Source organism: Lepidochelys kempii, chromosome 6 (assembly GCF_965140285.1).
Source record: "Lepidochelys kempii isolate rLepKem1 chromosome 6, rLepKem1.hap1, whole genome shotgun sequence".
Classification (NCBI taxonomy): Eukaryota; Metazoa; Chordata; order Testudines; family Cheloniidae; genus Lepidochelys; species Lepidochelys kempii.
In genome coordinates, this window is record NC_136385.1 from 106,252,006 (window position 1) to 106,264,692 (window position 12,687).

The 12,687-nt window shown below is 41.8% G+C and overlaps 1 protein-coding gene across 3 annotated transcripts in view; it reads right to left on the minus strand.

The window, feature by feature from the left end:
- CLMN (calmin) overlaps positions 1–12,687 on the minus strand; it is a 100,943-nt gene that overhangs the window by 61,995 nt on the left and 26,261 nt on the right. The window contains exon 1 of one of the 3 annotated variants that reach the window (XM_078853379.1): positions 4,511–4,573. The exons of the other annotated variants lie outside the window; for them this stretch is intronic. The gene's annotated coding sequence lies outside the window, so the exon portion shown is untranslated. Of the gene's footprint in view, positions 1–4,510; positions 4,574–12,687 lie in introns of those variants that run through there. 3 annotated transcript variants of the gene reach the window in all.

Below are 12,687 nucleotides of genomic sequence, written 5' to 3' on the forward strand. Positions count from 1 at the left end.
AGATATAAATAGGGCCCTACCAAATTCACGGCCATGAAAAAATATGTCATGTACAGTGAAATCTGGTCTTTTGTGTGCCTTTACCCTATACTGTACAGATTTCACGGAGGAGACCAGTGTTTCTCAAATTGGGGGTCCTGACCCAAAAGGGAGTTGCAGGGGGGTCACAAGGTCATTTTAGGGGTATTGCCACCCTTACGTCTGCACTGTACTGTGCAGCTGTTGGCTGGGTGCCCAGCTCTGAAGACAGCCCAGAAGTAAGGGGGGCAATAGCATACCGTGCCATCCTGCCTTCAGTACAGAAGTAAAGGCAGTAGTACTGCAATCTCCCTACAATAACCTACCATTACAACACCGTGAAATTTCAGATTGAAATAGCTGAAATCATGAAATTTACGATTTTTAAAATCCTGTGACCATGAAATTGACCAAAATGGACTGTGAATATTTATATAATATTCCAAAATACCTTATATTTAAGTAAGGTCCTAAATATAAACAAACATTCTGTGGGTAAGTTCTTATTGTGAGAGACTCATACCAAGTGTCTAACTAACAAGAAAATTTTGTCTCCGATTTCAGTCAGAAATCAAGTCAAAGAGAAAACTTTTACACTGATTTCTCAGAGGATCTTTTATCTTAGAATCTCAACACACTTTACATATATTAATGAATTACTCCTCAATTCAGGGAGGTAGGTAAATATCACCATATTCATTTTACAGAGGAGTAGCATGAGGTAGAGAGAGGTTAACTGACTTGCCTAAGGTCACACAACAAACTGAGCACAAAGCTAGGAATGGAATTAGGAGTCCTAACTCTTTAGTCCATAAATCACACTGTCTGTATCTTGTATACTATATGGAGGAAGATAACAAATGAATCAAACAAGTATCTTCCAAACTTATATAAAGGGACAAAGACTCTGAATTCCAAATACTTTAAGCCCTTTTCTTAGTGGCGCCCCATATTTGTTTATTTGCTTCAAAATTTACAGTAAAAACCAAACCAAACCAGACCCCCAGAAGAATGTTCTTTCTATAAAAAGGAAAGAAAATCTTCAAACCTCCCAAGAGCCACATAAAAATCATGTCCCATGGTTAACTTCCAAAGCAACTAATGTTTCCCTGGAAACATGTTTCTAAATCAAGTTGCTTTATTCATATCTTGTACTAACAATTTGTTCAGAAAATGCAAAGACAGACTATGCAAGTACTGAGGTTAAATCCCCAGACTTGCCTTCTGTAACCAAATCGCACTGTCCCTAGAACACAGAATACTCTGGGTCTGTTTATTTTAATTGCTAGATGTAAAAAAAACCAGAAGGTAAAGAAGTATGACCTAAGCCACATCTGAACACACTAAAGTTTAACTCTAGCTTCTAAAGTTTAACTCTAGCTTAGGCCACAAGTGAACTGAATTTGTTTTCATCTTAGTAGGTTTCAGAATTCTCATCCTGAATGTATATTTTTTTCATTTGACAAAACCATTCTACATTATGATGATATGCAATTCAACTGGCATTCTTCTCAGAAAAGGCTCAAAGGTGCTGCCTGACAGAACTGAGATGCACTGGCCAAGTTGTGTGGGAGTCCAGGACAGAAATAGCTGGGGTACGGCCAATCAGGATTGAAATTCATTACAAGAGCTGTGTGGGGGTACAGGATGGAAATAGCAGAGGTGATGTAGGTTAGATTTCATAGATTGCAAAGACAGAAGGGACTATTATGATCATCTATTCTAATCTGACCTCCTGTATAACACAGGCCAGAGACCTTCCCCAAAATAATTCCTGGAGCATCTCTTTTAGAAAAAGACCTCATCTGGATTTAAAAATGGTCAGTGATGGAGAATCCACCACAACCCTTGGTAAGTTATTCCCGCCCTCACTGTTAAAAATGTATACCTCATTTCCAGTCTGAATTTGTCTAGCTTCAACTTCCAGCCATTAGATTGTGTTACAACTTTGTCTGCTAGACTGAAGAGCCCATTATTAAATATTTGTTCCCTATGTAAATACTTTAAGACTGCAGTCAAGTCACCTGTGACAAAGTTCTTCCTCTGTCTCAGTGGGTCCTGCGCTTATTGGCGGATTTGCTTGCCTCAGAGATTCATGGCAACCCTCAGTTTGGCCACTTTTGCAAGTGGTCAAACCTGCCGTTCACTCAGCTAACCTCATCATGGGCCAGCATGGGGAAAAGGAAGGAGAACAATCCCCACAGTCTCTGCTGGTCCACCTAGTGGATCAGGGGACAGGCCACGGACCTTCCCCTCTCGTTGGACCCACAGTCCAGGTCATAGAATATCAGAGTTGGAAGGGACCTCAGGATGTCATCTAGCCCAACCCCCTGCTCAAAGCAGGACCAATCCCCAACTAAATCATCCCAGCCAGGGCTTTGTCAAGCCTGACCTTAAAAACTTCTAAGGAAGGAGATTCCACCACCTCCCTAGGTAATGCATTCCAGTGCTTCACCACCCTCCTAGTGAAGAAGTTTTTCCTAATATCCAACCTAAACCTCCCGCACTGCAACTTGAGACCATTACTCCTCGTTCTGCCATCTGCTACCACTGAGAACAGTCTAGATCCATCCTCTTTGGAACCCCCTTTCAGGTAGTTGAAAGCAGCTATCAAATCCCCCCTCATTCTTCTCTTCCACAGACTAAACAGTCCCAGTTCCCTCAGCCTCTCCTCATAAGTCATGTGTTCCAGTCCCCTAATCATTTCTGTCAACTCCTCCTGTATCCAACAGGGAGTTGGGGGGAGGCGGGGAACCCGGGCCCGCCCTCTACTCTGGGTTCCAGCCCAGGGCCCTGTGGATCACAGCTGTCTGCAGTGTTTCGTGTAACACCTGTGTGACAGCTACAACTCCCTAAGCTACTTCCCCATAGCCTCCTCCCAATGATCCAGTGATATCTGCCTGAGTCTGCAGACAGCTTGAAACAATAGCTCTGAGAAAGTTGGGAATTGTCCCATCCATCTCAATGGGGTGATCTGGTACAGATAGAAAAGCAATAGGAATATGGAAGCCAGGATGCCACAAAGTTTGTAGGAGCTCAAGGAATAGCACAGCTATTGAGTCTTTGTGTGAATGTACTGCACTTCCATCTGTGAATGGCAATGGGAATTACCCATGGATTTCAGGTTTTCTGTAAATTAGAAGGCTATGCCATTTGCCTGTGTTGTGAGCAGTAAATCCCAAACTGATGGAATCATAGAATAATAGAAGATTAGGGTTCGAAGAGATCTCCGGAGGTCATCTAGTCCAATGCCCTGCTCAAATGACTTACTGGAAACTCTTTTCCAGCAAAAAGAAAAGGAGTACTTGTGGCACCTTAGAGACTAACCAATTTATTTGAGCATGAGCTTTCGTGAGCTACAGCTCACTTCATCGGATGCATACCGTGATGAAGTGAGCTGTAGCTCACGAAAGCTCATGCTCAAATAAATTGGTTAGTCTCTAAGGTGCCACAAGTACTCCTTTTCTTTTTGCGAAGAGAGACTAACACGGCTGTTACTCTGAAACCTATCTTTTCCAGCAATCTGCTGGCATTTCCAGGGGGGCAGGAGGAAGATGGTAGGATTGGTATGACAAACCTTTACCCTTACTTTGCATTACTCCAGTTACTCCCTATGCTAGATTTCAACAACAGCCAGAGTATTTGCAGAACTTTCTTTAAAATATATCCCTGCCCTTATCACACACACATCATTTACACTTCTTATCTCCCAGACCTTTCCTAGCTCTACAGCACAAGAAAAGACAAACAATTAGAAACAGCATAAAATTGAGTCCTTATAAAAAAAAATTGTACCTATGTGATTAGAGAGAAAATATCTAGTTAATTTTGGTCCAAAAATGTAGGTTTTGTAAAATAAGACTTTTCATACATTAAAACAATTACAAATATTTTCATGAATGTTTGTTCCTTGGTTAGAAAAACTGCCTCAGCTGAAATCAATCTCCTAAAGAGTTTACAAAGTGAAATTAATTAAAGGATGAAACTGACTAGTTCAGCAGTTCTCAAACTGTGGGTCAGGACCCCAAAGTGGGTTGCAACCCCATTTTAAGGGGATCACCAGGGCCAGCATTAGACTTGCTGGGACCCAGGGCTGAAGCCCGAACTCCATCCCCAGCCAGGGTGATGGGGCTCAGGCTGCAGCCCCCTCGCCCCCAACCCGAGGCAGCAGGGCTCAGTCTCTGCCCCCCCCCACCCCCCAGGGTTATGTAGTAACTTTGTTGTCAGAAGGGGGTTGTAGTGCAGCGAAGTTTGAGACCCCCTGGACTAGTCCATTTTCATGATCCAACTGGGAAAAAAATGCCAAAAGTAATTTAAACGGCAAAAAGTAAATTCAAAGTTTTAAAATTCTTTCAATGTCAATAAACTAAGACATTAGTGTGGTTACCCAGGAAATTAAGATTCTTTTAAATATAGCAGCCATTATTGTCAGTTACCCCATTACTGCATCAGTGCAGGGCCCAAAGGGAGGAACAAAGTTAGCTTAAGTCACCTTTGCACTTCCTGTGTTCTGGGGCAACTGAGGCTTGCCCAGCCCCCAGGGTAAGTTAGAGCTTCTCTTACAGTGTTCCCCGTGGTGCCTGGGAGGGCCTAGAAGCAAAAAATAGTCTTAGTACAGCAGGCTTCGGTCATAATCCTGGCTTCTACCTTCAACTCCTTGCCCCTGATGCACCCCCTGTGCCAGGCGCTGGAAGAAGGCTACAGTCCATACATGAGTTGTATGCTGGCTGGGGAGGGTCCCTGAGCAGGGAGTATTCTTAGGGGTCTAATTCCAGGAATTCCACCCTCTTTGTTGCTAAATATGTCTTTATACTGCTCTAGCAACACAGAGAATCAGGACTCTTGTTTTTAACCAGGTAGTGCCCTTTTCATAGTTTTATGCCTCATTTGTACTTTTTTTCTTACAGTGATCTGGTCTTTGATGCAGTGGCCTCTTAGTTACTACTAGTCAGCACATTACATCCCTTTTTATAGGTTCCTTTGTTAATGTAAATGGACTTCAAAATCTTCACTCCTGAGGTAAGCCCTGAAGCAGGCACATGCTATAAACTAAAAATATTAACCACCTGTAACATGCTTCACCATCAACATAATATGTTCATTTCACGACTGCAAAAAGCTAACCAGAATACCAATCAATACCTTATGGAGAGAGGGGTAAAAAAACGCTACAAGATGGACTGCTAGAATGAGAACTTAGACACATGCTTTGTATTAAGCCTTTCAGCACCATATGACTAGCCTGAATCTACAATGCCATATGTTCTTTTCTAGTTCTATCACTATATCACTGCAATTTACATACCATCAGAGGGCATGCAGATATCCTTTGTGCAGAGATTTGCTTAACATTCAAGAGCAGTGAAAGGACTAAAGTGGTCCAAACTTCCAGGAACAGAAAGATTTGGAATCCTTGATTTACTCTATAATTCAGTCTCAAAAGTCCAAGGAGAAAACCATCTGATATTTTATTTAACAACCAACTACTCAAAAGTATCTAAAATATAAAATGCAGTTGTAACCCAAAATAAAAATTTAGCAAAGCATAGTGGCATAAGGATAGATTCTCCCCTGGGTATACACATTTAGCTGCTAATTAGGACTATGCATAAGTACAAAAGGATAAATGACCCCTATTCTATTTTACATTACTCATTCTTTCCCATTTCAACTTTTTCCTTTCCCGGATTTTTTTTTCTTTCATTTTATTAACATGTTAAAATACAATACAGAAAAGGAACAATGACTGAAACAAGCATGTTATGTCTTTCATTTTTAAAAAATGAATAATTGTTTTGTTTCCTTAGATTCTGGGCCCAATCCTACTTCCCCAGAATCAATGGCACTTTCTCTAATGACTTTACTCGGAAAAGGATCAAGATCTTTCACTGTTATTCCTTCTCTTTCCATTTACTATGTCCATTTTTCTGTGTACTGGTGCTAATTAGTTTCTGCCTCAGTCTTTGGTCTCTTCTTCCCCCCGCACAGAGCCTTGTTTGTTTCTATTTCTGTCTCTGTACCCATTTTTCTTCCCATTGCTTAGATCCCTTTGCCCAGAAGCTGCAGAGTTCGGTGTCATGCTAAGCAGTCCTCACAAGACCCTAGCAGACAATCAGCTGGTATTGATAATTATTCATAGTTCTAAGGCTGCTCTGAGACCCAGATGCAGTGGAAGGGGGGTTATCTATTTCAAATCACTTCAGCTGTGACACTTCAATCAGGACAAAGACTGTTATGTTGCCCAGCAGCAGCTGATGCAGTGTCCCAGGCTGCTTGGTAACAGGATTTGGTCCCTGCACACACATTAAAAAGCAGCATCACAAGGGACCAAGATCTTTGAATATAATGTATCCTGTCAGTTGCTCAGGCATCAAAGGATCCTATATAGTGATTATTGGAAGGTCTGAAGGCATGAAAGGATGAATCATTTAATGAACCAGGTAGAATGTACAAATACAAAAAATAAATTGGAATCCATTAGATATGGTAATTGAGACTTCTTTTTTCAAGCTTAAAATCCTTCAGACTATTAGAAGCTGAAACACAGAGTTTTCAATGCTCTGCAAACCAGCGTCAAAGCCTGAGGTCTCTAGTCTAAGCTCCTATGGATTTCAATGAGAGCCTTGCCTTGGTAAGGATTAATAAAAGGCAGAATAAGGAGTTCAAGACTAGGCCCATAACAAACAGGTAAGATTTCTACTTCAATCAGACATTCAAACAGGAGCAGAATTGAGAATAACAGAACAAGCCTTCTGTATACAAGTTTGACTGGCCCTTGACTTCTAACCCAATTGTAAACTAAACATACTTTAGAGAGAAAAAATATTCAGACCTATACACAAAACACTGTCTAGGAGTATCCTGAGAGAAGGAGAACTACTAATCTGGTGGTATGAGGTCCCATGTCCCAACCACATGTTGGATAGTCCTGAATTACTACTGCTCAGGGACTATGAATTAAATGAGATGCTCTTCATCCACGGTCCAATGCTGTTATGCAGCGTTGTTATGAAACAGTAGCAGCGTTTCATCTAAGATGGTTGTGTTTCATTGGTGGTTGAAGATTCTATTGCAGTTGAACATTAAGAAGAGTTCCAAGATCCTCCAGAATCAAATGCACGACATAAAGTTAGAGGCAGCTCAAAGTGCTATTTTTTAAAATTACTGTCTCAGCTGTAAGATGTGTTTTACTAACTGAGATGGAATAAATGGGCCAAAGGTGTTAACATAACCCAGTCACTGTCCAATATTAAACAATGTTGGACAAGGTTTGGGACTGGGTATACAGAGACCTCAGCCTGCTTAGTACCATGGTAAACACACCATTAAAAATCCTTTTAATATTTTATTAAAGATAAAGAAAAGATGGAAAAACAGTTAAAGCATTTGAAATGTAAAGTATTAAGTCAGGCTTTTCATTTTAACAACACCCCTTGTTCCCTCTCCCTTTAGCTGGAGACTGTTTTTGAAAGGAAAAACACATTATTTGATAGTCTCTTAGATGGTATCAAAGATGGTAATAAGTATCCTTATGGGGAAAAGAGAAGGTGTGGTGGTTAAAGTTCAATCCTGTTTCATCCCAGGTGGTTTTTGGGATTCAGCTGGAGCTGGTAGAGGTAGCAATGTCATCGTGGTCCCTCTCTGTGGCTTGGTCTGGTCAGGACATCTCTCAGGCTCAGGATGACGAAGGGCCCAAGTCCCAGGGGATAGTGGGGTGCTAGCCATGATTATGAAGCTTGCTCAATTAGCAAATTTTTCTCCCAAAGTCTCTTTCTTTAAGGATCCCAAAAGGGAATAGGTGGAATAGCCCATTCCCTCATTATTTTGTCCACCAATTAGGCCTAGTTTCCAACACACCAGTTTTGGTATACTGATTTCTGGTTCAACACTCTTCTTGTTTACCAAGCATGATCTTAACACAGTCCTGGATTTATATTAGTAGACCTTTTGTTTGTACTAATTCATCCTGTTTCCCTGATCTGCTTCTCCTCTGGCTATTGGGTGAACCTAGCCCATTTCCTTTGCTTTTATTTTTGTAAACGATTTGCTTCAGGGAAAACTAAACATTTTGTTTGACCAGAAACAAATTTGTGTCGACTTCTTTGATTCACCAAATTTTACTGGAATTTTTAGTTTCCATTCAAACCTCCAATTTTTTAAAAATGTTTTAGAACTGCTGGTGATCTGAAAAAATCAGTTATTCACCCAGTTCTGTTTGCAACATGTTCTCATTCCATTTATTAAATTGTCCCTGTGACTGCTCAAGGCTTCCTTTCAGAAGGTCAAAATCACCTTTAGAGTTACCCATCTACTGAACATCAGGCTAGTCATGAAGCAATATTGAGACAATGAAGGCAGGTGGCCAGAAGGTCACTTCTGTTTACTCCTCTAGTTCTTTTGAAGGGTTAAGATGGCTATCTACCAACACTGCGCTCACTGTTATATAGAAAGAAAAGCCATTGTTTGAACGATCAATAACTACACATTAAGCTTTTTCTGTCTTGGAATATTAATATTCATTCACACACCCCTTGGAAGCATAAACAGGCAGAATTAAAACAGAACTATTAGAGAATAATAGGAACTTGCCAAGTGGGTGGGGGGAGTTGTCATTCCTCAGGTCATGCAAATATATGGTGTGTTGTCACCCACCCTGAGTGTCTCTAGACTTATGCTTTACAGAGGGTGCAGCAGCACCATACAGCAGACTGAGACCATCAGAATTCCTCCAAGAGACTCCCAGACAGAACTGCAGTAGCTACATCATCCTTGCCCTTGCAAGCACCTCCTTATTGCCCTACAGGACTTTAGTGATCCACTAGGGGATAGTAGAGACTACACCCCACCCACTCCCAATGGCCAGATCTTGAGCAATGGTGCAAGAGAGAGAGGCAAGTCTCTTGTGCTTTCTACCATCCTTTACCAGGGCCAGATTTACACCTTACATGCCCCTAAACACAGCATCTTCAGCACCCCCTACCCCCCCACCTACAGCTGACCTTCATGTTTCCCATAAAAATTAAATGATAAGAAATATAAACACAGCCTCCGCGGGAAAGCTCAAGACCCTCCATCACACCCGGCACTCCCAGCCTGAGACAGGGCACAGCACACCCGCCCCAGGCGAGGTGCAAGTGTGGGAATGCATCTCTCTCCATGGCAAGCGGTTCCCGGGTGTCTTCTGTCCCTCCTGCAGCCCAGTGCAGCACTCGTGCTCCAGCTCTGCCCATGCAAGTGAATGGGGTGCTGGCCATGCCCCTCCCTCTCCGACACGGGGTGGAGGCAGCGGGGTGACCAAGACTGGGAAGGGTCTCCCAATACCGTTAGCAGCCGCCCTGCCCGGCCATGCCTCACAGCACCCCCAGGTGGGCTGACTCAGACGCTCACCCTGCTCCAGCCCCAGACTCTGGGTGGCCTGGGTGACCAACCCGCACCAGGAGACCGCCCGCCCACAGGGGAACTGTATGTATTAACTTTTTAACTTTTCACCCACTTTTAACTTTTAGGTGCCCCTAGAACAACGGCACCCCTATGCACGTGCCTAATGTGCCTAATTGAAAATCCGGCCCTCTCCTTCATAGCCCGTCAGGAACTAGCCAGAAGCTAGCCCTTGGTATTTGCATGTAGCCCTGTGTAATTGCACAGCACCCAAAGCACAACATTAAATTCCCAATCAAGTTTAAGTTAGAAGTATGTGAAATATACTGTGCATAAGATCTTTGCATTTCACAATAATATGAACAGATAAACTAAACATATCCAGACCCAGACCTTTCCCTGGAAAACTTCCTGTTGATTTCGAGTAATCTACCCTGACAGTGTTTCCTGACTTAAAATTAGAACTGCCCAGTTCAATCTAGTCCTGTTTCCTGGTTTCTGTTCTCTCTTACACACTTATGAAAATTCCAAGGCAAGCTTATTGTTGCTGCCCATAGCAAACCAAATGCCCTTTCTGAACAGTGCTCTCTGTGACAAACTGGATGGAAAAGCATGGTGCAGTTTGCCTAGCTCAGTCTTGTAATCTATTGAAATATGAGTGACAGACAACAGAAATCAAGCTTATAAGAACCCAATTACTTCCCTCAGGAAAGTTTCAGCCTAGTACAATTCTAAGGTGATTCTGTAACAGAGACCATTTGTCTGTTTGTTATGCAAGGGCCTGATCCTGTGAGTCAGCCTTCCATTCTGCAGGATCAGACCCCCCAGTTTGGGCAGCAAGATTTTGACTATGGATTTTATCCAAATGTAATCCAATCAGAGGAAAGCAAGGGTTTTTTTTTTTTATATTCGCTCTTTGTTTTCTGGGAAGTGATGTCATCAAAAGCTTATCAATTCTAATTCCTCAAGAAAAGATATTGCTCTTGTCACAGGCCCAAGTGTACCCACTGCTTCCTGGCTAGGCACCCTCCTGTGGCCAGACATACTCTGTGAAAATATTTGTTGCCCACAAATAACACTTAGATAGTAACAAATGAGGGACACATCTGGTTAGCCAACCAAGTTGTGAAAATCTCATTCAGTGTTGTGGATTATATTAAGACTGTAAACTGTTCAGGGCAGGGACTGGCTACCACTCTGTGTCTGTACAGGGCCTAGCACAATGGGGCCACATTTTTGGTTAGGCTCCAGTCACTACCATAATAAATGCAAGGAATAAATAATAGTATTTTGATGGGAACTTTAGTTAATGTTTATGGAAGACTGACCTGTTTCTAGGTTCTACACACGTTGCCTTTATTAGTCAATGTGAGCAGGCATAAGCCCTAACACAGTAAATGATCTACATGACAGGATCACCTGGATTCCTTAAAATGGGGCCTTTATAGCTCCAGTTCCAAAATAGTTGCCCTGGGCTTCCAACCATGCACCCTGGTTCTTACGATGAAGGACAGAAGCTCTGTGATCTACTTGGAAATCTGTTGTTGTCTCTTTCCTGTTCTCCCTCACCTGAAGTTTGACACTCCAGTGAATGGAGTTCCAAGACCCAGCTCCTTCCTGAAGAGCCCATTCTAAGAATCCCCTTGAACCATAAAGTCTTGCAGCTATCTCTAGTAATGAAGTCCTTTGCCATCCCTGATCAAACAAATTCACTCTAGACAGAGAGAATCGCCGTAACTGGAATTTGTACTTTGCAGTGCAAAGAAACAATTCAGGGCATTTACACTTTTGGAAGCCAAGCACTCTTGGGTTCTAATCCCAGCTCTGCCTCTGATTTACAATGTAGCCTTGGGCAAATCATTTAACCCCTTTCTCTCAACCTCCCCATTGTACAGTTATGGAAGCTAATACCTATTTACTTGTTTCACAGTAGTGTTCTGAAGATTACTTAGTGTTTTTGTTATTCCCTATCTCTCTCCCACAGCACTTGGAATAATAAAAAACATTTTACAGTATAAGTATTATCTCAGAATTCATTATAACCAGATTCCACTGCACTGGGAGTTGGAAAAGCCAGAATGGAAGAACAGGTCCTTCAGAGCAACTGACACCAAGGTGCATGAAACAGAAAGGAATTTCCCTCTAGGGATGAGGTGCAGAGAACTACCTGGTTGCCTGGAAACAAGAGACTAACTGCAGCTCAATTTCCCCCTCCCTCTGCACTCAGGGGAAGGTCTTGCTGCTCGGGAGACAGAGAGGAGAGACTGTCTGTGAAGAAAGACCTAGGGTTATAGCACTGGGTCAAATTCCAAGGTGGGGGAGTTTTCTCTTACTACTTTTTATCCCTTATGCTGTCTTGCTTTAATTTCTGAATATAAACATTATCTTGTAAAGAAAACCATTGCCAACTACCTCTGTGTTTTGTCCACCAGATAGAGACACTAATTGGAGAGCTCAATCACACAGTCACCGGTGAAAAGTCAGCAGTGGCATTGCTGCCTGCTGCTCCCAACGTGTGTCATTGCAGACAAAACTTTGCCAATTCAGTGAGGGAACATAATTAGGGGAAAGAAAATAACCATTCAATAAGAAATGTAATTTTGTTGTAAATCATCATCTGTTCTTACATTAATTTCTAACATGTGTTTGTTAGTCATATTTTCTGTGTATGCTGCCAAAGTGTTAGTAGAAATAACTGTGTGCCTGTTGCTAAAAATGTTATAAATCTGATCTGAGTTTGAAAAGTAATAATGATGAGAAAGAGAACCTAACAACTGCTCTGCTTATCCAGCTTCATGTAACAGAGCAAAAGACAGAAGACTTAAGCATTTATTTTGGAAAACTGTATTGTTAGAGACCGAATATGATGAAGTGATCTATTTTTATAAATATTTTAGTAGCCACCAACAAACTCCTGAGGGCTCCACGCTTCTTGTGGAGTGGTCCTGACATATGTTTAGAGCTATTTTTAGCAATTTTTGAGTTTGAGGTAGATGTCCAAAAAATGGGGGTTTTCAGGCTCTCCTTATATATATTGCAGTGAATAATGTCTAATATACACATTACTCATTACAGTAAAATATACTGTAATGAGGAATCTCTTTATAATGTTCCCCAGTGCCCTTCACATACTACTGTTCCAAACAGCACTACATTAAAGAGCAACTTAGTGTGCACCAGCAGGGTCTACATGGATCAATTAATATGCACCACGTTAGTGCACTTTAGAAATCATACTTACTGCTCAATGTAGACAAGCCATTGTGTTTATCCAGTAAACAGTATAAATAG